General features: G+C 41.4%; 1 protein-coding gene across 5 annotated transcripts in view; it reads left to right on the top strand.

Annotated features, from left to right (window-relative positions):
* Window positions 1-24729, top strand: part of SEMA6A (semaphorin 6A) — a 113795-nt gene that overhangs the window by 12045 nt on the left and 77021 nt on the right. The window lies entirely within an intron of this gene.

Here is a 24729-nt window from a genome sequence, read left to right as displayed (position 1 = left end):
TCTAGTTAGTACTGGAGATTTTTCAGCAGTAAGCCAGCAGAGAACATGTTTAGTAGGGGGGCTGGAGTGCTACTTCACAGCTGCGCTGCCTACTTGTAGACAGCCATCATATGACAGCCTGCTCTAACAACTCTACGCATTTAAAAAACAGGGTTGTGTAAGAAGGAACACAACACGTTTACTGAAATACATTTGTGGGGGAAGGGCCTTAAAGATTTCAATGGGTGGAATTTAGTGAGAGAGAATCCATTACATTTACGTGAGATTGCATGTCAGAGCCTGGAAAGAGGGCAAGTCACCTCTCCTACCGATACATGGCAGCCTTAGAAAGTGCTACAGATTTCAAGAGAAAAAGACGTTTCACTTTTTGGCACAGTTTCTGAATACAGGGGTACAGCTAAAACATATTATACTGTCTAGACAGAAAAAAGAGCTTGGTCACGTATTTTTTTATGCCGAAAGGGAGAAGTGCTTCTCCTTTTTAAAGTTTTCCGGCAGCTTGTTCAGCTGGGTGATTTACGTTGTGAAAACTAATGCACTGTGTTTTTTCCTTTGCATGTCGCCTGCCCTCTTGTGTTCCAGAATCTCAGTGCAGACGCTTCAGGCGTCCAGATGATAACGGGGGTAGTGAAAAAAATGGAACGAGAACAAGAACTGATGGACACAAGCCATGCTCTTCAAAGGCATTGAGTTTGTCTGTGTGTGTATGTTGTCTTGCTGTTTGCAGTATAAGAAGCAATACAGTTTCCAGCTTGCTTAAACAGAGACAGAGACGTTAGAAAGTGGGTTAGCCAAACTGATGTGCAGAAAAGCTCTAGGAGTGAATTTGCAGTGATGGGTAAAGGCCATAATGCATATGATTAAAGTGAGACTGCTGCCTACACAAGGAACTGCTAACAAGATTCTTTCACAGCTTTCATGTCTCAGACCTGCTTTTACAGAAAATAAATTCATGTTTAGTTTCAGAGGCTGCACCGTTTTCCTCAGACCTACAGGGTAGATAAGACAATCAAACTATGCAAGTGCAACCAGTTGAACAGAAAATAATGCAATATGCATTGAGCAGAAACAGTGGCTGTGTGTGTTAGCAAAATGGTGTCCCAGGTTAGCATTCGTTCTGTCTGCATTGAGCACCTGTTCTCTTACTGCTTAGTTCTTCAGTAATCACAGGGAAAGGAAGCTAAAAGCACAGATTAAGTTAAGGCAAATTAGTTGGATTTTAGAGAGAGAAGGGCAGATACAAAGGGATTCCGTGTCCTTTAAACAATTTCCCCCACCACCACCTCTTATTCAAACGGGAAGGTAGAAATTGCTTCAAGCTATTATATAGTTTCTGGCAGTAGTTCTAGCACTTCCCCTCGCTTCTATAAAGTATATTTTCTGTACCTCAAAAGATTATTTAAATACACTCTTATGTTTAAAGTGCTTCCAGAATTCATAATTATATGAACTTCCTGCAGGATGCAGAAAAATAAGACTGCAGCAGCTGTATGTTGTCCCAGTGCTTAGACAAATAAATAGTAATTCAGTTAATTCTTTATTTGAAAAGTGACTTAGAAATCAGCTAGAAATAGGTTTGACCCACCAATCTAAGGCCATTTTAATTTTCAATTTTCCAATCGATTTTTTTAACTTCTTGAGAAATAGTGTGCACTTGGATTTGGATTTTGTCTCAGGTCAGTCCCATGTAAACTCAGTGCTTATTTTAAACAATTTCATTTGTGTCTTGCTTGAGACACAGCATCTTTGAGCCTTCATTTTCTTAACAATAGTCATATTACGGATCTGGAACAGGTCAAATGCAGATTCTAGAAGTGGTTCTTTTGGCCATCCGAGAATTAAGCCCAAGTGCTCAAGTCTTGACAAAAAGAACTTGCAGAGATTAGCATGTTTTGGGCAAGTTTCTTGTTTGGTTGTTTTTTTTACTTCAAAGCAAAATACTCATGGTGAGAGTTTTATATAGTTTTGAATAATTCTGCTTCCACTCCTGCTGATCTCTTGAGATCCATACAGGCTGAGAAATCAGCAGAAGGGCACGGCAAGCTGATCAAGATGCCTGTGTCCATGTGCTGATTTTGGGCCTCTTGACTTTCCTTGTGGCTTTAAATTTGTGCCTCCCCAAAATCCGTTTTGCCAGGGTACAGTGGACTCCCATCTGGGGAAGACCTTTCTGAAAAAGTGGTGTGTTTGTATTTGCATTCTGTGATTGTGCTATGGACAGATGCTTGCTTCTAACCCCAGCTCACACCTTTGCCTGCCGCTCGTTCTACACCTCAGTCTTGATCCTCAAGGCTGCATGCTGGTTTTAGGCAGAGCCTTGGGCAGAAGGCTGCTGTCAAGCAGCTGGCATTGTGTGTAGAAGAAAGGCAGTGTGTTCACAAAGAAAGCATTCAGTTCTTCAGGCTCATCTGATCAGGTCTCACTTACTGGAAAAAAATAGTGAGTTGTGTGTGTTTGAAATGTGTCATGGCTAAAACGTCTAGAGACTTAGAACAGAAACCACTCAAATGAATTCATAAATAAATCAGATGTTCCAAAAGAATTATGAAAGGCTTCAAGAGTTCTCTTCCTGGGTACATCATGATGGTGATGTACTGGAAATGTATCTGCAAATAAAGATGTTGCCTAATTGCTTCACTCACACCTGTTACCTGCTGGTAGACCAGACTTTTCAGACCAGGCAATTGTTTATTTAGATTTCTACTTTGTGTGTGCTAGTAACTTAAGAAGTTAAGATTGGAAGCCTCCAGTTCTTCTCAGTACAAACTGCATACTCTGTAGACACCTGTCCCAAGCCCATCTCAGTACTTACTGAATAGCCTGGAAAACAGGGAGGTTGTACATTGGAGAGGGCATTGGATCTTCAATGAGGCCAACACAAGGTGTGAAGATACGGGGAATGTGTTGTAGCACCAGCTTATCTTGTTTGAGAGTGGTGTCTTAGCAGCCCTGGCCCTGTAGACATGCTGCCAACTTCAGCTCAGGTTTCAATGATTCAGACAAGGAAAGGTCGTTTCAGCAACTCTGTGGTGAACCTAGTTAGGATGGAACAGAGGTGCCACTGAGTAGTAACAAGGCAGCTCACACTAACTAGACTGATCATCTTTAAAAAACAAAAGTGGAGGTGGAAGACTCCATAAAATATTATGTTACATTCTTGTGATGGAACCTGTGATCTCATAGGAACACATGTGGTATTTCCATTGACATCAACAGGTGTGAAGCAAGGACACTGTCTTTGGCCACAGCTTTGGCTTAGAAAACACTAGGACGTCTTAAAGTCACTGCTGTCAGTCTCTGCTTTAAATTCCATTGCAACTTTATGTTATAGTGTGAGATATAAAAAGATTAAAAACTTTTCTGGAACCTGCGAGACTAAATGGAAAATTAAGGACAAGTTGTCTCCCTTAACTGCAGGAAAAAATCCTCACTTTTTATCAGCTTAAATGAAACCCTCTTCTTGAACTGAGTACTTCATACCTAATGCATATTTTTGGCATTAACTCAGCAGGCAAAAGACGGGAAGCTGTGTTGTCCTGCTGAAGGATACATTGGAGGAGAATAAGTAATAGAGAATTTATCTTCTTCACTATTTGTGGTGTCTTTGAAGTGTTGTTAATATTTGGAGAAGTTTATATGTCAGATTAATGCCTGCTCTGTGAGCTTGTGAGAGAGATTACAAGAAACCTATGAATAATTTGCAGGCTTTCCCCTGCACCCACACATACACACCCAGCAAAACCACTAAGATGGTCCAGGTTGAGGTATCACTTTATCTTGACAAGATTTTTTTGACTGAAGCTTCACTCAGAATATTTTAATGAAGAGAAAGATATTTTGGGTAGATGCTCCCGACTTAATTAAGTTCAAGTTAAATTTATGGAGGCATATTAGTGCTTGGTATGTGTAATCTCTCAAATACATTATCTTTGAAAAGATAATATGATGACCAAGTCAACAAGAAACCCATAAACCCTGAAATGATGAGCGGATACAGCTGTGGTACCATACTGCTCTTGCTGGATCCCAGCTACCCCCACAGCTGGTGGGACAAACACAGATATGTAGAGTAACATCTAAGGAAAAAATGGTTATAGGGGGCAAGGAAAGTAGCTGTAATGTCAGGGCTGCGGGGTGGAAGGCTTTTAGGAACAGAGAGATTAAAGGAATAGCTGTAGTTACATACTCATGCTGGTGCAGAGGGGTAGCCAAAGTGCCAAGGTACAGGAGGGGAGGGCAGGGTGAAAGTGCTGCATTTCATTGCTTTCTACCTTACAAATTAGCAGCACGCAGTGGGATGACTCCTTTCTGATAAGCTGTCGCCCTCTAAAGTATATTGGAAGCTTGGAGTGAAAAAAACTGGATGGCACATGGGAGATGGAAGTGACATCGTTTGTCTCTCTGCCTGATTTCTTTACCCTTTGTACAGAGCTTGGTAGGTGAGGGAGTGAAAAAGTTCAGATGGGACCCTCCTCTGTCCCCACACCCTCCTCCTTGCCCTGGGAAATCTCACAAGACTCCTTCAACTTCTCTCACAGGCTATTGGTAGAGAAAAGGTGGTTTTCCACCATTGCTGAGCATCTCGAGTGGTTGGCTTGAAAAAGCATTTTTTCTGTGGGGAAGAGAGATTGACATGTAGCAGTGCAGAGTAAAGAGGCACTGAAAATAAGCATGGTAAGCAGTTTTGTTGTAATAAATTTTGGGCAAAGAGGTGGAAGGAGGCTTTACGACGTGGTTTTGAGGGAAACTGCTACTGGGCTGTAAGACCTTCTTGCTGCCAGGCTAATGGTGAGTTGACATGTTTGCAGCCATGAGGGAAGGGCACTGGCATTCCCCTTTGCAGCTGGCTGGTCAGCTGTCTGGAACAAGATCATGGCTTTTGGCCAGTTCCCACTGAACTAATAAAACTTCCTTTATAAAAAAAAAAATAAAAAATATCCCTGCACCTGGCACTGTTTAGGAAAATTGTCGGTAGCCTCAATGGGGAAGCCAAAGCCTAGCTCAACACAGAGGCTGCAATCCCTAAAAGTTAGATTTTGATGTATTAGACCTTTTTAAAAAGATGGCAGCCTGTATTTCTGAAGAGGGGGGGTTTGTGGGTGGGGAATGGAAAGGGAGAACTGGTGGCTTTAGAGGCAGAAGGCCCCCAGGTCTTTGCTGGACCCAGAACTCTTGCTGAGATGAGCAGGACTGACCCTTGTGCAGGCAACAAGCATAGTGTTGGTCTTTGTGGAAGGGAAGAGTAACATCAGCGCAAGGATCACTGTGTTAAGGTGTGATTGTCATGCTGTGGTGGTAACTGCTGATGTGCCAGGAGGCGTGTGGAGTTCAAAGCCACTTTTCCAGCTCTGGATGTCTACAGAGGAAAAATCTGCCGAGCGGCTGCTCCGAAGTGAGCCAGGAGTGCAGCTTACCGGCTGCGTAGTACCAGGAGGCAGGGTAGTATGTGTGGCGGCTCTCCCTGCGTCGTGATGAACGTGAGCAATCTGGTGTTTGTCACAGGTCTTAAAACTAAACCCAAGTGTAAATAAAGAATCCTGCTGCAAGTGAGCAGGATTTTTATAGTGGTTTCCAGGAATGAAATCAAACCTAAACTGCAAGGGAAGTATTCTCTGCCATAATCAAAGTTTGTGTACAGAATGTTTCAAATAAACGCTCTGTAAAAATGATTTAATTCTAGTGTGATTATGAACTTTCACAAACATGCTGTTTCACATTACTCTCTTAAATAAATTTGATTAGTAACAGCTGTGACTCCTCAAGTCCCCCAAATTTTATTTTCTCAATAGAAAAGAGTTGAAATCCTCAAATTATTGTAACTGAAGATTTTGTTTGTATTTTAAGCTAAAATGTGCTTGACAGGGTCCTAGCAATAATTGGGTGGGCACGCTCCTGCTTGGAGAGGCTGCAGTGAACAACCTTTAGTTCAGGCAGTCTTTTCAGTTCCTGGAGCACTTTGTGAGTATTAGCCGCTGTGTGCTGAATGAGTACTAAAGTCAAAGTTATAAACGGTGCTGCTCAGTGACAGGCTGTTTGAACCCAGAAGCAGGCTGCTGCGGCTGCATTGTGAGCGACCCCCCTGCACAAACTAGGCACAGGCACTCACCCCTTCCCACACACACATATATTGCATATGTTTTCTAATGGGAATGTTTGTCTACCACCCATGCTTGCTTTGGTTTGTTCACGGTGTGGTGCTCTGTGGAACAAGATAGCGTTCCGATGTTGAGGGCATGGGTTGTCTTTCCCACCCACTCCTCCCTCATGCAGAAAATAAATCTGGTTAGTGGCGCCGGGATGTGCTCTGCCAGTTGTACGCTGTGCTGTTGAATCCACTGTTTGGCTTCCCCCTGAAGATGCCAAATCGCACTTTATGGCACAGTGTGCTGCAGAGTTTCACCTTCATTACAGGGCAGGCTTCCCGGCCCGCAGTTCTGCCATCTACTGCTGTTGTTGCCAGTGCTGGGTGGCTTTCTGCATCTGTGACCATAACCTACTTCTCAGCAGTCTTTGATGTGAGCAAGGGCTGCAGGCATACTCTCCTGTACAGCTCTTCGACTAATGAGCTTGTCTGCTAATTAAATAGAAAGGCGAAGTTGGCAATATCTTTGATATTTATTCTCAGTGTGGCCCTTTTGACTTGTTTAGAGTTGCAGGGTGGTCTTGAAGGAAGAGATTTGGTAAGCAGTTGCAGAGTTTGTATTATGCTTTATCAACATTGAAATAAAGTTTTTAAAAGACAGTTTTGTTCTTTTAAGCCAGATAATGCAATATAATTTAAAGTAGAAGTGAAGCTTAACTGAGACCAAATTTACAGTTAGAAGAAAAAAAACACATGTGGGAAAGGCCTTTTGTTGAGACCAAATTTACAGTTAGAAGAAAAAACATGTGGGAAAGGCCTTTTGTGAAATCAATATTAGTGGTTTTGTTTATGCCACACATGCTCAATGACATCCATGACGAATTACAGTCAGAGGTTACATAGCATTTATTACACGCTTTTAACCACCTTAGTTGCACTTTGCGTCCTAATTCTCCCCCAAGATCACTTTAACCGTTTCAGCCTTCTTGAGCAGCGTAAGGTTGCTGCCATTTTTTTCAGGGGAAGAAAGCCCCAACAATCTAACTTAGGATAGGAAGGTTGCTTTTTTACCCAGCACATGAAGAGTCTCCTATTATAGACATACATTTGCCAAGGGTAAAACGTGTTTTTTTGATGAGGTAGGAAACGCGTTTAAAGCTGAGATCCTCTGATCTGCTAGGGTGAGAGGCAGATGGTTGGACCCCCAGGTGATTTGTATCTGCTCACTCAGTACTCCCTGTCAAGCGTCAGTGCTCTGCAGTATCCAGAGTGGGAGTTTTCTGTACTTCCAAGGAGAAACACACTGCTTGCCTCCTAGTTGTGTGACTTACGTAGGCATCAGAATGTATAAGCATTAATGCACCTAAAAAAACCCCATGCTGGGTCATTCCAAGATTTGTAATTATTAATTAGTTACTGTTTTTTCCTTTGTTCTCCTCTCTATCCACCTCTGTAGACAGATGCTAGATAGCTAAAGCACTGAAGCTGGATATTCATAAAAATATGTGAAAAATGGTTAAAAGGCCTAAGACAGTTTAAGTATGTGAAATGCTACAAGCATTCACTAATGCTTCTTCTATTTGTGGCTCTTCTCTGGAGTTTGTTCATAACGTGTGTCCTTTCCAATGTTTTGATGGTGTGGAAAGTTTTTGGGGTGTGCCTTGGTCTGCTGGTCAACAAAAGAGTAACTGGTGCAGGTTTGTGTGCAGGCTAAATGAAAAAAATTAATGTTACTACTCCGGCTCTTTGCTGGGGTCAGGTCAACAAAATAATAAAGGAAAAGTTCAGATAATCATATGCCGCCTTGGTGGCACAGCAATTTTCACAGACTTGCCATGCAGCAGAATGATTTGTGATTTCCCACAGCTACTTCATACTGCTAATTTAAAGCCAAGAATTAAAGGACTGCAGGTCTTCTGGTAGCAAGTAATACCTGAGAGAGCAGATCTCCTTGTAACCTTGTGGCGATCCTGGTAAGTGGTGTTGAATGCCTGGAGACTGTCAGGCTAGGTGCTCGTTCCAGTTGCAGTTATTAAATGGAAACAAGTGCTGCTCACATTTGTGTCTTCTGAATGAGAAAATTGCAAGTTCAGAAGTTTACATTAGGAACAGATTGTATCAAGAGAGATTATGAAAATCTGCAGACTTTAAAATTTGTGTTCAGCTGAAAGGTGTTGAAGGATAGAGGTGTGTTATATAGGATGATCTCTCAGTTTCTTAGGTCATTAATACTCAGCATGTATGAGAACTGATCTAGACATTGTAAAGTAAAATAGAAATATGGCTAAATAATTTTTCTTTGATGATTATGTAGAAGAGGAATGAGAGTTAATCATCAGAGACCTGTTTACAGGCAGTACATGGGAGGGTTGGACTGGCAGGGAAACCACTGCTAGTAGATTTATTTTCATTCTGGTCCTTTCAGTGATCGTGACTTGGTGCTGACCATAAATATATTGTCTAGCTTTTTCAAAACAGAAAAAAAAATATTCTTTTCTATATAGGGACATGAAGAGGTGTAATATTAATTGTCTGCCCTGTATTTTTGATGGAAATACTAAGGAGCTAGTAGTTTTAGTATTTTGCTCAATAATAAAGGTTAATGCTGAAGGGAATGTTTTACTGGACATGCATTTGATAATTTTCCCTATTGCAAATAAAGAGATTTTAATGTTTTATTTTCTCCAGGGGTTTGCTCTTACAGTTTAGCTTCGTTTGCATTTGTGGAGGCTTAAGAGAGGTGTCACGACTTTCAGAACTGCTGAATATTCAAGACTTCTCTGTGCAGTTGGTGTCACTGGAAGGTGCAGCATGCTTTCAAAGGGCAGGCCACAGAGCTGTACTTTTGATTACAAAAATAGGCAGCACAGGTCTTTTCTTTAACGGGATCCTGCAACTTCTGTGGATGCAAAATCCCCATGGACCATGGGCATCAGGTAAAATCAGCCCATCTGGTGCAGCCATCCCAGCTTGCTCTGCCCCTCGCCTGGCTCTATTGGGTTGCACTGAGGTCTGCCCAAGGGCCAGACCAAGCTCACCTCTGTCTGCAAGAAGTGGTACTCAAAAAGCTCATTTTTATCAGTGATTTGAATTCCTTTACCAGAATCTGACAAGTGGCGATGAAATACGTCACTGAGTCTTTTGTAAGACTCATAGGAGAGTGCTGTTTTTCTGGAGTCTCTGGAAATCTGAAGAGGCACGAGTGTTGCCAGAGCTCTGCTGGTGAGGTCTTCAAAATTATGAACTAACGAAGCTTGCAACACATCCCAAGGGACCAAAAGGTTCTCTTACTCCTAGCAATTCATTTAATATTGTGATTCCAGAAGACAGAGCATCAAAAAAAAATACCCAATGCTATACAGCCTTGTGATAAAAATTGGAGTTAGCAACACTGGCACACAGGAAAACTTTTCTTTAAAGGTGTAAATATACATTGCATTAGCTGGCAAGTGATCTTCTGGTGATTCTTCAGTTATCTTCAAAAAGGTGTATGCTTTTGTCAGCTGCCACCCAACACAAAAAGATGATTTGATGAATAAAGAAATAAAGATTTTACAAACTTCAGTGTTACTGTTCTTTCATTGTCAGGTATGTCAGAGTAAACAAGGAGACATTCCCTGTGAGCATACAGCGTGTGAGACTAATGGTGTGCCTCCAGACTCCAGGCCTGTTTAGTGATGGGTTTCTTGCAAATCAGTCATTGGGTTTAAGTCAGGTTTTAAACAGCTTTATTTGTAGACTATGGGACTGGAAAGCAAGGTCAGTGTAGAGTCCATCCTGTAGTTATTAAAGCAGATGGCTGAAGAATGCAAGCAGACATTGCATCTGCTTTGCATATTTAAATGCAAAATAAAAAAAGAAAAAGCATCTCAAGTTCTGTGGGTCTTCCAGACAACGTGTGTGTATTTCTCAGAGGGAACTAAGAATAACTTCAAAAATTTAGGAGTGCTAGGGCAGGACAAGAGGGAAATTGGGAAGAGTGTGACTCTTGGAAGATAGTTCTATACAACTTATGAAGAATATGTATGACATTGCAGTTTGATTCTTGAACTTTATACAAGAAATTTAGGCTTTCATCAGGAATCAGCCTGTCCCTGGGAAAACAAGGATCATCTGCAGTGAAGCCTCTTTTTTTTAAAAAAAAATGAGCAGTTTTCAGAACTTGTATCTGATTGTCAATTGGATTGTATTGGAAAGTAAGAACCAAAGCTACTGAATCCGGGCTGACTTAGAAAAAAAATGTTGGAAGTTAAGGTCGTTCTGAATAGGCTTACAATACTTACATAGTCACCAGCACATCTAGCAGTGACCCTATAAAAAAAAATCTGCTAAGGAGCTGGGAGCTGGTCCAGTAAATTTGCTGCAAGTACATTCACTGTCTGGTGAATAGATCTGCAGCAGCCCTTTGTTCTTACCAGCTAGGTGCTCTTATAGAGCAAACTGACAAGGAGCAGTGTTTTTAACCCCCTGTATGCAGGCACGGGAGTGTAGAAGCAAGAGGAGCATCACCATGGCTCAGTGTACAGAGGTTTACCAAGTGGTGTTTGGTGATTTTGTGTGGAAGCCCCATGGCTTTGTCAGCACAGTGCTCTGCCAGGGTGAATAAACTCTGTTTTTTGGGGTCTTGTAATGAGCTCACTTCCTTGTTAGATCTAGGCTCACTGTTGTTTTACCTTATATATGAAGCTCACACAAGGTAATACTTACTGTATCTATGGAATACTCCAGTAAATTAACTTATTTCCTTGAGTATTTCTGTACAGAAAGTGAAAAGGAGTAAAAAAACCCCTGTAAACAGAAGTATTTTCTGGTGATGTTCACCAATGAGTCAGGCTTGTGGATGTTAGGGATATCAAGATTTTGCACCCGCTTTCAAACACAGGGTATAGTCTACAAGTAAAGTAGATACGTTAAATTGATGCTGAGTGGTATTGCTCTTCCTTATAGAAAGAGCAAATACTTGATAATTACTTGTCATGAAAAAAACCCTACTTCTTTATTCCACGTAGAAACCATGTTTGCAGCCAACAATTGTGGTGCATGAACACTTTTGAAATAAAGTCAGTGGGAATGAATTTCCTACTGGAATTCACAGTGCTTAGAAGGTATTATTCAATCCAGTCTCATGTCACTAATTTGCAGGTTTTTGAAACTCCTTGCTTTAGAGAAGTAACAATACTGTAATTTTCAGGGTTTGAAAGGAGGGGGGAAGCTATAGACCCTGACTGAAGACTCTATAGAAGGAAGTTCCCATTGCCTTTAATAGCCTGTCAGGTAATCAAGAGTGGCAGAAACCTGCGGGAATCCTGCATGTGGCATGATGAGCCTTTAGAGCAGCCCTTGGTTACGAAAACCTGGCTCGGAGATGTGCAGGGGGGAGGTGTGTGAAAACCGTGTCACAGCTGGGGCCAGCCATACTGTTCTTGGAAACCTGTAGGACACAAAGATGCATTGTTCGTGGCTTCTGTCCATTCTTTATTTTTCATACACTGGTGTTTTGGGAAGCAACAGTTAAGTACACAACCTGGCAGCTCTGTGCCAACATCAGACAACTACCTTTCTGGAGAAGTCTTGTTGCAGCTCTGTATGCAGTTTACCCTGAGAGTCAGGATGACAGCAGTGAAAGAGTGAACAAAAAAAAATAAAAATATTCTTCTATGACCCGGCCAAAAAAGTGCTGTTCATGCTTGCAGTTCAAAAGCAGAAATATTTCTTTAATGTGAAACAAGAAGGGGTAAGGAAATATTTCTTAGCTTTGTGGCTTTTTAATACTCTCTTTAATTTTAGAACATGTTTTTTGGTTTTGTTACTTATTGCACATAAAACATACTAAACTGCCAGACTTAATCTGAAAACTAATTACAGTAGACCTCGGGATTTTTGCATGCCTTATGGAGTACAGCACTTGCACTCCACAGGGCTGAATTCTCTGTCGATAGGGCTGGCTGGAGCCATCTTCTACCAGGGTAAACAGACTCCAGACATAGCTGGCTGGAAATGGTGGAAAGGGTCACCCCACATCAGGCAGTTGTTTGTACTAGCTTTATCCTTATCATAGAATTCAACAACAGTTACTTGAGAAGAGGTACTTCTACGATTATTTGTTCAGTGATCTCTTGTAGTTCGTAATAAAATAAAAAAAAATCTCAAAAAGCTTTGTCTGCAAGGAGCAAGGGAAACAAACACCTTGTGTTTGCATATGTGGTTTGGGTTGCTGTGAAGGAGTTAGGGGAACTTGCAAACTGCTGCTGGCAGGATTGAGATGGGAAGTGGGTTCATGTGTGAAGGAACCATCCAATATGTGTCAAAGTCCTGCAGTCTTACTGCCTCAGCTAAATTTTTAAATAACAGGAACAAGGGAGGTGAAATATCCTGTCCTCTTAACTTGAAATGGCTTTGCTGCTTTCATTGTTTCCTGTAGTAATGCACAGGATATCCAGCTGATTAGCCACAGTAAAATGTGATCTTCACAACATCTACAGGAACCTTCTGAGATGTAATCTCTTGCTGAACCTGCAGAATAAACCTCTGCAACTTGCCCACAATGCCAAGTATTACTCCTGCATGTAAGGGCTTTGGAGAAAGTCAGTACAGATGAAGATGTCAAAGATCTGGCCAGCTAGGATAAAGTCTCACCATTTTTTTGCCAACCAAACTTTTTCAAGTCTCTTCTTGCCTCTGCCTTTTATCATCTCATATCTTCTTTTCTGTATGTCACCATGTCCTTATTCACCAGAATATAGATAGGTAAGACTCATTATCTACAAGCATACTTTAATTAAAATACCTGTACGAGTGACCTTACTCTGAAGTGGCCTTACCTCAGCTTAACTCTGCGTGCTTTAGAAGATTAGTATGTTTTAAGAATTAACTTCGAATTCACATCTTTCTTCAATTTTCTTGACTTTTCTCAGGATCCCAGGATTGACAAACTCCTAATATTTACTTTGGTTCAACTGAATCCCTTCTTCCTCTGAAGGATTCGTATTTCAAGCCTTTCTCCTTTCTTCCCTGTAATTGCAGCTGCCTTTGTCTCTACATCTTGATTGCAGTGGTGCCTGCTTCTCCCTATTCTTCTTTTGCTCAATTTCTGACTTTTTACCTTGTTTGTTTGTCCTTATCTTCCAGTACATGACAACATTTCAGGAGGTCTGATCTTCAGGTTATTTGATGCATTGTACCATCAGTCTTTGAGGAAAACCTGAATCACCTGAGATTTAGGAGATCCCTGAGAAGCAGACAACTTTGTATTTGCTTATCCCCACTAAACATACTTTCTTTGTAAATAACGAGTCTGGCATAGAGATGAACCATTATTTATGTAAATGTGAAGAAAATGTGTATGGGGTTCAGGAATTGAGCTGCAGTTCCAGTTACAGCTGGTTCTTAATTTTTCCCCAGAGAAAAGCAACTACTGCTAACTGTACCAAAAATTTAATGTTGTATTGAAGGAAAAGACTTGTGTTCATTTTTCTGTATCATTGAAAATACTTTGAACAATAAATAGTCTGCTAGTATGAATAAAATGATCACTAGCAGCGCTGTTTTGGTAGTTAAATGATTTTTAATAATGCCTGTTCTTGCAGCAACAGAAAGCGTTAGCTGTAGTGTGTGCTTGGGAATGAGCATCAGAGGAACCAGTCACCTACAGGTCTGTCTACGTGATTAACTGTGAAACTTGTACCTTTTTAAGCTTTTGTTTATGTCATTAACTTCTATGTACAAAATAGGCAGAAATATCCACCAACACATCTCCATCTTAAAAGAACGGGTGCTTTCCTGTTCTTCATCTTAATAAAAAATGAGTACTTTCCTGTTGGTGGCAGAGTGAGTGTGATCCTCACAGCAAAAGAGAAATACTTGCTCTTGTGAGGTCAGTGGAAAAACTCACCAACAGTGATTTTGTTCCAGGTTTCTTGCCAGACTGTTTTGAACATGTGTGGATTTATCCTGGGATGAAACAGCTGGGGCGCCCTTCATTACTCCCTGTCGGAGGGGTTTGTGCTCTCAGCCCTCTGAACTGGCAGCCGTCAGAGCGGCCGCTGGTGCAGATCCGTCTCTTCTTGCTTGTGGCCAGATCAAGGCTGCTTTCTCTCCTGTTCTGAAAGCTGGAATGCAGAAGAAAGTACCAGTGCACACGGGTATTGTGTGTTTAAGAGCAGTATGTACTGCTCCCCAGTTTGGAAAACCTGTAGTAATTTAAGCATTTTTATATTAACTCTGGAGCGTACTAAGCTTGCAGGTTGTTCTGTTGATTTTAACGATGGGCAAAGGTGAAAGTAGAGATGGAGGTAACCCTTTGATTGAAAATAAATTCTTGAAAGGGAAAGAGAAAGAGAGGATGAGAAAAACGGGAAGAGTCTTATCACCTTTCATGCCGCAGGTTCAGCTTGCAAGTGGATCCCAGAAATGGTCCAGCTGGAATCCCTAGTGACGGGGGTTGTTTCAGTACATGAACAAGGCTTGTATCCAAGTTACAGTTGCTCAGGTCTGGCCAGAAAAAAATAACAAGCAGATCCTCTGGTACTCTTTAAAGTTGCGCCAGTTGCAGCTGGTACTTACTCAAACCTGTCATCACCTTCAGTGCCTTCGAAAGAACATTTTGCTAAAAGGTGAAGGCATATGCTTTTCCCCTTGTTTCATCTGCATGACTTTTAATAATCTTCAAGTAAATAAAAATGCCATTTAGGCTTAAACAGGTCTCTAGTCACAATGCTTGGATTTATGGAAACTCAGATTTATTCGCTTGTTTTAACATGTTAATTGTTCATCACAAGCAGATCAACAAATGTAAGTGCAGACAGTCTTGAAAAGGGAGCCTTTTAACTGGGTAACTGAACTTTTGAACAAGAAAGGAATGAAGTTCAAAACCTGTTAGAAAAAAAAAATGAAATTTAGGTATTCTGAAAGTTCCTTGACGTGGGAAATACTATGGCCTTCATGTGTACAATTACTGGGGAAAAAAAGATTCTTTCTACTTGAACTTAGGTATTTTTCTTAGTCATTTGTAAACCAGGCATTCCAGTTCATTAGGCAAGGAGAAAAATAGCAAATAAATTGCAGTGTGAGGGCAATAGACAGTGTGCATTATATTTATTATTTCAGGGGGAAAGACCCCCAAAGCTGGCTTAGCAAAACACGGTGTTATTATGCACTGCAAAGACTAAAAAAATGTACGCGTTATGATGAGAACTGTGGCGGTTAGCTGTCCATTGAATTCTAGTAAGAAGCGTGTTGTACCTCGTTTTGCTCTCACGGCAAAGGAAGTTGGGAATTATACCACCAAAGCCAGTGTCATTGTTGAGTATGAGTTAACCTGGTGGCAGTTAGGTAAGAATCTTTTATTTCAGTGGGAAGCTAATGTGGAATTTTCCTGCAGAGCAGAATTTAAACAGTGAGAGTTTCTGCATAGTTTTCACTACTGCTAGCCTGGTATTCTTCGCTGGGAATAGCAGGATGCATATTTTTTGTTAAATTGAAGCTTAAAGTACTTGTTTTCGTTTTGCTGAAAGGAGCACCATGTCAGTGAACAAATGTGCATGAGGGCTGAGGTTGTCTGCAGAGTCTCTGAGCCTTCAGAACCTCTTTCTGCAGTCCGCCAGCGAAGGATCTGCTGCGCATTTTTGAATGGTGGTGGTTTTTTTGAGTTTGGTTTTTTTTTTTTTTTTTTTTGGTGATTGAATGGATTTTATGAAATCTGGCAGAGTGAAATAACTCACTGAAATAAGAGAACACTAATTTAGTAATGGGGGTTACAGAAAGCAAAAAACGGGAACAAGGGCATGATACTGCTACACTGGAGAATTCCCATGTGGATAAATCAATCTTCTTCAAGGCTTACAGAACTTAGAGCTTTTTCCTGCCCTAGATATCCAGCCGCGTGTAAGATAGCAGCAAGTGTGCTAGAATTACTACAGTGTTTGAACCTGTAATGACAGTCATGTGTTAAGTACTGGCAGACAAAAGTTATGTGGGTGGACTGTCATCCTCAGTGTATAATCATTAACCCTTTCCTGCAGCCATGGCAGTCTCGTTGTTAGCAGTTACTTCAACTATATTTTTAGTATAATGTCTTACATGATTTATTAATTCAGAACATCATGAGTTTCAAATGAAATCTCTCTGCAGTTCTTTTTCTTCTCAAAATGGACACCTTGTTTTTATAAGACTGATAGATGGGAGGTCTGTGTTGTCTGGTTTCACTCCCAACAAGTTTGGGATTTTTAGACTAAGCGAATTCAAATTGATTAGTAATTTGCCTTAGCAAGGCCAGCATGTATTTCAGGCTTTCCTTTACTGCTGGGCTTCTTCTGACTACATCCTGCACATGACCCCCCCGCCCCAAATCTGTGCAACTTGTTGACAGAGTCACTCAGCCTTCAGCCCATACAGCACAAAACCAATTGTTAACCTTCAAACACTTTGTCATCTTTTAGAGAGCTCTATAAAGAGTTTTTGCAGCAGAGATGAGAGAACTGAGGTTTTTTGTTACTGTCAGTATAGCTTGTTTTAATTCCTGTAGTTTACACTAAAAACTGTGACACTGATTCAACTTTGCTAGTGGAAATTTATTTGCGGAGAGGTTTTGGCATCGATTTAGAGACAGAGCAATAAACTGTAGCCCAGGGGCTAAGAGAGATTAAAATTTAGCAGGGAAGAGGGAGAGTTGTGCCAACTAGGGAAAGGGGGAATTTCCAGGGAACAATAACATTACCATACACTTGCTAGCATCCTTTATTTGATTATCTTGTAGCACATTACAAGAATTAATGGAGCTTCCTAACTTCCTTATGAGGCAAGTACTGCATTACGATACTGATTTGCAGATGAATAAACAAGGGCCTTGTGCAATCCTGGGACTCTCAGCAAAGTCATAAATATTCTCAAGAGAAGGCTGGGAAGGAGTAGCAAAGGTGAGCTAAGGTACCGTGGGCTGCTGTCTACCAGTGAACCACCCATGCAGTGCTCAGTCTTAATTCAGCATGGCTGTCTGGCATCCCTCTCCTGGAGAAAATGGGCTTTGAATGTTAAGAGGGAGACATTAAAGAGCCCCCCAAAACAGAGCAAGTTTGGAGACCTGGTATTTCAGTTGGCTTCTGGCTTCCCCCTTTGAACAGACACTCCATCCTGCTCTGCCCTGCTCTCCTGATACTTGGTTTTGTTTCTCCTCTTGCTCCTCCAGTGCAGTTCAAATGAGTTGGTAGTGGCCTAACTTGTCTCTGCCAACACAGGGTTCAAGTCAGCAGTCTAAAGGGAATTTCCCACCTCTCCTTTATTTGGCTATGATTTATTCTTTGGGGACAGAAGATTGGGAACTGGGGAAAATCATGCATTTACCAACCTTTAAAAAATAAGCTGCAAGACCACCAATTGGTTACAGTTCTAAATCTGCTGTGTTCACCCCTCCTGGGAGTGCAGCGAGTCAGGGGAAAATGCTCCGCTTACACCTCATCATGAAGAGCAGGCTTGAGTTGTACTGTGACTAAGTGCTTGATCCCTGCATGCCAAAATGCGTACCTTCTAATTGACATGAAAGCAGCTTCTGGCTTGGTATTTAGGATGTAACACAGCTCCTAGCGCAAGCTTGGTTTCCAGAATAAAGCACATTCTTTTCTACCATGCATGTTAATGCATTGTACTTCTTCCTTCTCCTAATAGCCCGTGAGATTTGAACTTGGAGTCAGCAAAGTAGGGGCTTTGTGAAGCACAAAAGAACACCAGGTTTTTATCACACCATGCCTGTATAAAGAGCTGTTCAGCCATTCAGTTGCTGCTTGTATTGTGCAGCTGTTATTCTGCTGCTGAGAACATCTTGCTGTCGACACTGAAGTAGTACCTGCAGGAAACACTGGCACACTGTGCTTTTCAGGAGGAGCTGGGCTTGGGGGTTTGCCAGATCACTGCCTGGAAAGCTGAGGTATTTTCTTTCCCCACAACTTTCCCATTCTAAAAGCCTTGTAAATAAGTAACAAATTTTTGTCCACCCGTCAGCATCTGTTACAGGATTTTTGCACAGTGGTTTCTTCCCAACATGATGAAGATCCATGTTTCTTGTCATCCAAACCCACCTCTCCGAAGCTGACAGCAGGGCTGTGATGGGTGATAGTGGTGCTGTGCCGCTTGGGTCCCCAGTGGGGGGATGTGGCTTTCTTGCACAACGGCCCTTTCTTTACTGAACTGATGGTCAGTATCTGGTCAGCCTCCTCTATTTAAAGTCAGCCAGGCAGGGATCCCAGTGCCAGTGGAGAGGGTGCTTTGTTTGCTTACAAGTTAATAGTGAATTCAACTGTTTCCCATTAAGCACAAACAACTGTGTGAGGACAGGGTGAAGGAAGTGTCTGAAATCCACAGAAGGGAGGGGAATCAGAGATAGACTCAGCCTCATTCAGCCTCCAGGGCTAAATTTGGTTCTGTGCAACTGGGGGTACAATTCCCACTCTAGTTCAGGGCTGAAATTCCTCTGAGCAATTAATGCAAATGGCTATATTTTTAGCCTGGCATCCTAAAGAAACAAGACTTGTGTGATCATATTGTCTGCATGCACAGTTGTCAGCTCCCAGTAACTTGTGAGGTTTTGGGTTGACTTAGCCCAGGCTGCAAGACCTTTCCAAAGTCCCTCCTGAAGCCAGGCAAGCAGGTGAAAAAGTTCGTTTCAGAGAGGCAAAGGGCGTGCAGGGAACTCTGTCCTTTTAAAGACTTAAGTATTAGGACACAAATTCCTAACAACCGGGCTTCACTGGCTCCAGTGCTTGTTTAGTAGTAACCTTTCCATATAAATAAACAGAACGTTCCTGCTGTAGGGTTGTGTGAGGCTGAATTTGGTATGTTGCATTTCACAGTGCCCGACACATCCTATAACATAAACTAGCAGACTAGCTAGTGCAGAATATTAATTTTGTAAGGTCTGACTTGCTGGCTACACTCCCATTGACTTTATTAAAATAAATGGCAGTTTTGTCTGCCTACGTTTTTCAGGATCTAGACCCACAGTTTGCATGTTTTTAAGTTTGAAAGTATAACAGTGCATGGCTCCTGATCTTTGCCATATGGGATGCTAACCTTGTGCACCTTGTGTGGGAGATGTAACCCCATTAAAATAAGAGGGTATTAGAAAAAAATGCATGGAAAAATGCATGGAAATCAATGAATGGCTGTATGCAAGCAACAGCAACGTGTTGGATAACAGCATGGCAGGCTAGTAAGTGATATACTAATGTCAAATATTTATTGTATGTGCTCCAGACTTGTATGTTCTCATCTGAAATATTTGTGCTTTGTTGCTTTTGTCTTTTTTTTTTTTTTCTTTTTTTGGTTGTTTTTAAGAGAAAGAATACTGGAGGTATGTCATCTGTATTTCTGACTGGATCCTTTAAATCCAGTGAGAATATTTCCACTGACTCTACTGAGAGCTAAACTGATCCCTCAATTTAAAAATTAACCTAGTCTTTCTTACACGTTGGAGTGGTGTAGACAACATTTAAAACCCTTGAAAGTACAATTTCAGGGTGCAAAACGGAGCATGGTAGATCCCGTTCTCACATGGGATAAATTTGATGTCTGGGACTGCCAAATTCCAGTCCGATACAAATTGCAACAGCTGAGCTACAATTTTTAAATCAACCCTGAAGATGAGGGATTTATAGTGGTTTCATGGGAAGGATGTTTATCTTTGCAGCTGTATGAAAATAGAGGTCTATTCCATTTAGATTTATCTACCCAAGTCCCGTAAGGCAACTTAGGTACATGTTGTGTTGGGCTTTCTATATATATATCCTTGCTCCCTCTTACTTCTTGCAGGTTCCCTTCCTATCTGCCTGTGCTTCTCCTACAACTCCCACAACTTCCCGTCTTGCTTTTCTTCCATTCCAACTTGAGGCTTAGAAGTCTTTTCTCGTGTTTGTGGGCCCTTTGTCAGTGCTTTCCAATGCAGCTGCTGACTGAGGTGTACAGTAGTAGTGTTCTGCAGGAGGACATTTTCCTATGCTTTTATAACAAGTCCCTGTGCTGCAGGCAGCAGTCATGATTACTGTATAAATCAAGTGGATGAATACAAGGAGCTGGGCCCAGACTCCAAATGCTCCATCTCTGAAATACAAGGACAATTCTCGTACACAGACAAAACTCCCTTGGCTCAGTAAGTTTCCAGGTTTTTTTTAGTTTGGATCTTACAAGAGTGGTATTGTTTGGTGGACCACCTGCCTTCCCACCCATGATCTAAAACCTACTTTCCCTTTCATTTATGATTAAAATGCATGTCTGAGACAATATTAGCTGACATGGAAGAGTGCATATAAGAAAGTATTTAATGTATTTTAGTGTATTTAGATGACTTATGACCAGAGAGATGGTGACAAAAGTGATGGGGAGTTGTCTTTTCATCTAGTAGTGACCCCATGGGACACAAACTGAACCTGTGTTTGGATGTAGCCATAGTATAGGGACTTGCAGTCTTTCTGTGAGCCAGCTGCTGGGAGAGCAGCAGCATTGCCTCCTTAGTATGTGGCATCAGTCAATACACAGAAGACTTCCTTGTGTCCTTCCTTCTCCTTGAATTATTTCTGTAAGATTAAAAAGTTGGATGAGTTCATAAAGGAACAAAATAACACACATCCATGAGACTTAATTTCCAAGCACGGACTCCAAATGGAAATGAGTGTGACACACAACAGTAGCTTTAACGATGTGTTTTCTTACTCTTTCAATTCCTTCTATACAGCCGATGTCCTTCTCTTATTTGCATTTTCTTAGGAATCTCCTCTGCATCTTTACCTTTTCTTCTCCCTTTGCCCATAATTGCCTTCCTCCACTTCTAAAGATTCCTGTACATGTATCTGCATCTGTCCTTCTGCCTCACAGTCTTTTTACAGCTATTTTGAAATGTCCTTCTCATCTTCATATTTTTTGCTGTGTCTCCCACTCACTGATGATTTCTCTCCCTCCATGCCCAGATGCCATGACAGCTGTCCCTCCCTAGCCTGATTCACCCATTAGAACCTCCAGCTTCCCACTTTTCACAGTCCTTGTTCTCTGCTTCCCAGTGCCTGTACTCAGGTCTGGTCCCTTTTTTCCCACTTTAGCCTTGCTCTTCCCCATTTCTTTTCTAGGTTCTTCCATCCCCTGTGTGTAAATATAACTGTACCTGCAGCCACTTCTGTTCTTTAGCGTGGGAAAGTTTGTAGGAATCTGAGAGTAGGATTTCATCTCAGATATAAAATAGATTTTGGAGGTTGTGGTGGTGATTCATGCCTCCTTCTCACATTAGGCCCACTCTTAGCATTGAGCTAGGAGTCCTAACAAATCCCTGGCAGCAGAGGACATGGGACATAGGATCTTCCATTGACAGACATTAGTGCACATTAGTGCCCACCGTGTAACACTGCATCATCTTTTCTGCATCTGCACATGTGCTCAGGTATATCCATACCTCTTCTGTGTTGGTCTCCACAGTAGTTTCCACAAGGCCTAAAACGCAGTCCACGTAGCACTGCTTGATTTTTATCTCTTGCCATACCTACCACTTGACACTATACTGGCTTGTACGAGTGCCTTAATACCTGCTTCTGCAACTGCTCCCCGTAGTGAAGTCAATGGGATTTCTACATGCAGAATGAGTGCCAGGCGGCACTGCTTTAGAGTAGAAAAGCTTCCCAGGAGTAGGAAGCGCATCTCTCTGTGTCTGTACAGTGCCGAGCACACAGCTGGTGCTCAATAAATAATATATGTATAGGCTTGGTAAGGACTAACTGTTCATCTAGTGCAGCTGAGGTGAAACATCTTTTTGTAATAAGAGGCAATGCGTTATCACTTTTATTGGTCTATTTTATAATTTAGGCTTTAAATGATGAAAGTGTATTAGCCAGCTCGTTCAGGGGAAGCTCATTTACACCGCCTTCAGACAACATGTCCCATGTTTCAAATGACAGGAAGGATAGCTAGTTCTCTACAGCCGAATGCATAGTGATTAAACTGTCTGGGCACCACCAGTAGGCAGCCATCGAACAGATCATTATTAAGGTGGCTATAATTACAGAGTCAAAGCAGCCCCTTGCAGCACACTGGTAATCTGCTTTGAAAACTGGGGGCACGAAGGCATGACTGCTTTCGATGTTGAGGCCCAAGCTGTGCAAAGTAGCTGCAGATTTTTACGTTAGGTCAGTCATGTCTTAAGCTGTTAACAGCTTCAGGCCACCAATGGGAATCAGGCCTGTTTTCCTGGCCAGGAGGGCCTGAGACAGAACTAAGTGCTGAGTAAAGGGCTGTTCAAAAAAAAAAAAAAAAAAGGTAAGGCTGTGACACTTCCACAAGAGCTCTCATGGTATTGCTTTAGTCATTAGCTGAGTGGATACTTGAGCTTAATCAGTATCAAAGGGACATACACAAAGTCATCTATTTCATTAAGCTAATTTGCATGACTCGGCTTACCAAGAATCAAATTTTCATGTATTGTCCATCTTGCTGTCAGCAAAATAAGGGGAGGGGGAGGAGTAAATGGTAAGCAATACAAGACTGAGATGGGGCGGTGTTTATTCCTTTTCTCAGTGATAACTGCTAGTCTTTCAGGAGCCCTCATTGCTTTTGGATACCAAAGATACAGAATAGTAAGCTTTATGAAGTTTATTTTTGGTAACTTCTAGTTAGAAATCAAACTTACAGAGCTTTATTAAGTGCAAGATCCTCAAAGCTGTGAGTAGTTAGGCTTTTAGCCACTGTTGTTGAAGAGGAGGTAAGTCTTGGTTTGGGAGGAGGTGATGGGAGAATTAGAGTAGTTAGTTAAAATAAACCTTTAGCCTCCTCTGATCACCGAGAGACATCAAATGAAGTGTTCTCTGTGTAGCTTCACACTACCTTGCAGTCCCAGGGGAACTGCTGCTGCTGTTTACAGTGTACCAGGTCTGGCTGTGGCTTTAAGAGAAAGCTGTGATGTGCTGAGATGGCTGTTCTTGTTCTTCTGTTTTGTCCCTGGTGCTCATGACACTGTCCTGTTTCAGTACTGAATTTTTGTCTTTCTTTCTTTGTTTAAAAATGAAAGGTAATGCTTAATATCTTCCTTTTCATTACTGCTAGAAAGGAAACTTAGTGACTGTTGAGTGAAGTCATATTCCTTTACTTGTATCATCTGGTGACTGCATGTTAAACCTTCAATTTGCCCAAGACATTGGGACTGAGGTTTCCTTTTACGTTTGTTGTGATGATTACATTATTCTGGTTAAGTCCAGCTGTTGAAGTCTAATAATTAAATGTATTTAACTATTATTAAATTACACAATAATATTAAATAATTAAATAAATTAAATGAAATTTATTTAATTATTAGATTAAATAATTAAATGAATTTAACTTGATTATTAGACAGAATGAAGGAGAACTTTAAGGAGACAACTGAAAAAAATGTGGGACGTCATTTCTCCTGTTATTGGACCGAGACTGAATTGCTCATTCTGCAGTCTGTTCCCAGACCCTGCCCAGGGTTTTTCAGACATCAGTGTTTCTAAAGTCTGCTGTTTAGGGAAAAGATTTGGTAACAACTCTTTTGGTATTTGGGTAATTTTTGTAGGTATACCTAGAAAAAATTTAGCTCTGACTAACCAGTTGGTAGTGACAGAAAAACTAAACAAATGCATGATTAAGAGTTGAGTATTTCCAGTGAGATGGATCATCATGCTTGTTCTCCTCGAACTTGCAAAACTGTGCTCCGAAGCCATGCTCCTGCTGAAACAGAAACTGCAAGTAATAACTCATCTGTCTTGGGGAACGCATCTCATGTGTGTGCATGTGTGCGTGATTCAATTTTTAAGAACTTGGTGCTAGACTGGAAGTCAGCAATTGAATGTATTTGTTCAAGCCAAAAACACAGCAGTTTGGGATGTTGGAAGCTAGCTATTATGGATGCTGTTATGCTGTAGATATGCTGTCTGTACAGTTTAGTAACTGAAATGTTTGCAAAGAGAAATAACAGAGCCAAAGAAGACTTGTGTATCTGAATCAGGAGAACTGCAGGTGAGAACAGTTTTTCTTGTACCTGTAAAAATTTTTTAAAAAACCCTCCTTTGTCCACATATTTACATGTTGTCTATGTGGATTGTAAACTTTGCAGTACAAGGCCTTTTTTGCTTAGAATTTGCACAGCATCAGTCATTCTTCTAAAATACAAGTTCGGGAAAAAGCAACCAAAAGGAGCTCCAGTGCAGTAGTATCTTCTGTTGGTGAAGATACTTCTTTTTTTCTTTCTGTTGGTAGCACTACTTTAATCCCAACAGTATTTTGCCATATGGGTTGTAGCCCAAACTTTGTTTTTGCACCAGTGACAGGCGGAAAGTAGGTTGCAGTCTTCTTGTTTATAGCTGGGTCCAGCCAGCAGTAGAAGCGATGGCATGGACAGGACTGCGTAGTGCCCTACTTCATTCAGCTGATGCAGGGCATTGGTTGACTGTGGGTGATGTGTGGTTGGTCTGTGACAAAACAGCAATCAGTAATCAAATTGATGTTGCAGGAGATCAATTCATCCATTGTATAGATTTGCAGAGTCAAAGTGAAAGGGTATAAGAAAGAGGAAAGGTGGAAGACTGCTGCTGAATAAGCTTGAAGGAGAGTTTTCTTATCCTTGCATTCAGACTCGTGTTACCTCGGAAGTCATATTTGGTTTTGCT

Source organism: Falco naumanni, chromosome Z (assembly GCF_017639655.2).
Source record: "Falco naumanni isolate bFalNau1 chromosome Z, bFalNau1.pat, whole genome shotgun sequence".
Lineage (NCBI taxonomy): Eukaryota > Metazoa > Chordata > Aves > Falconiformes > Falconidae > Falco > Falco naumanni.
This window is presented reverse-complemented; position numbering and strand designations above follow the sequence as displayed.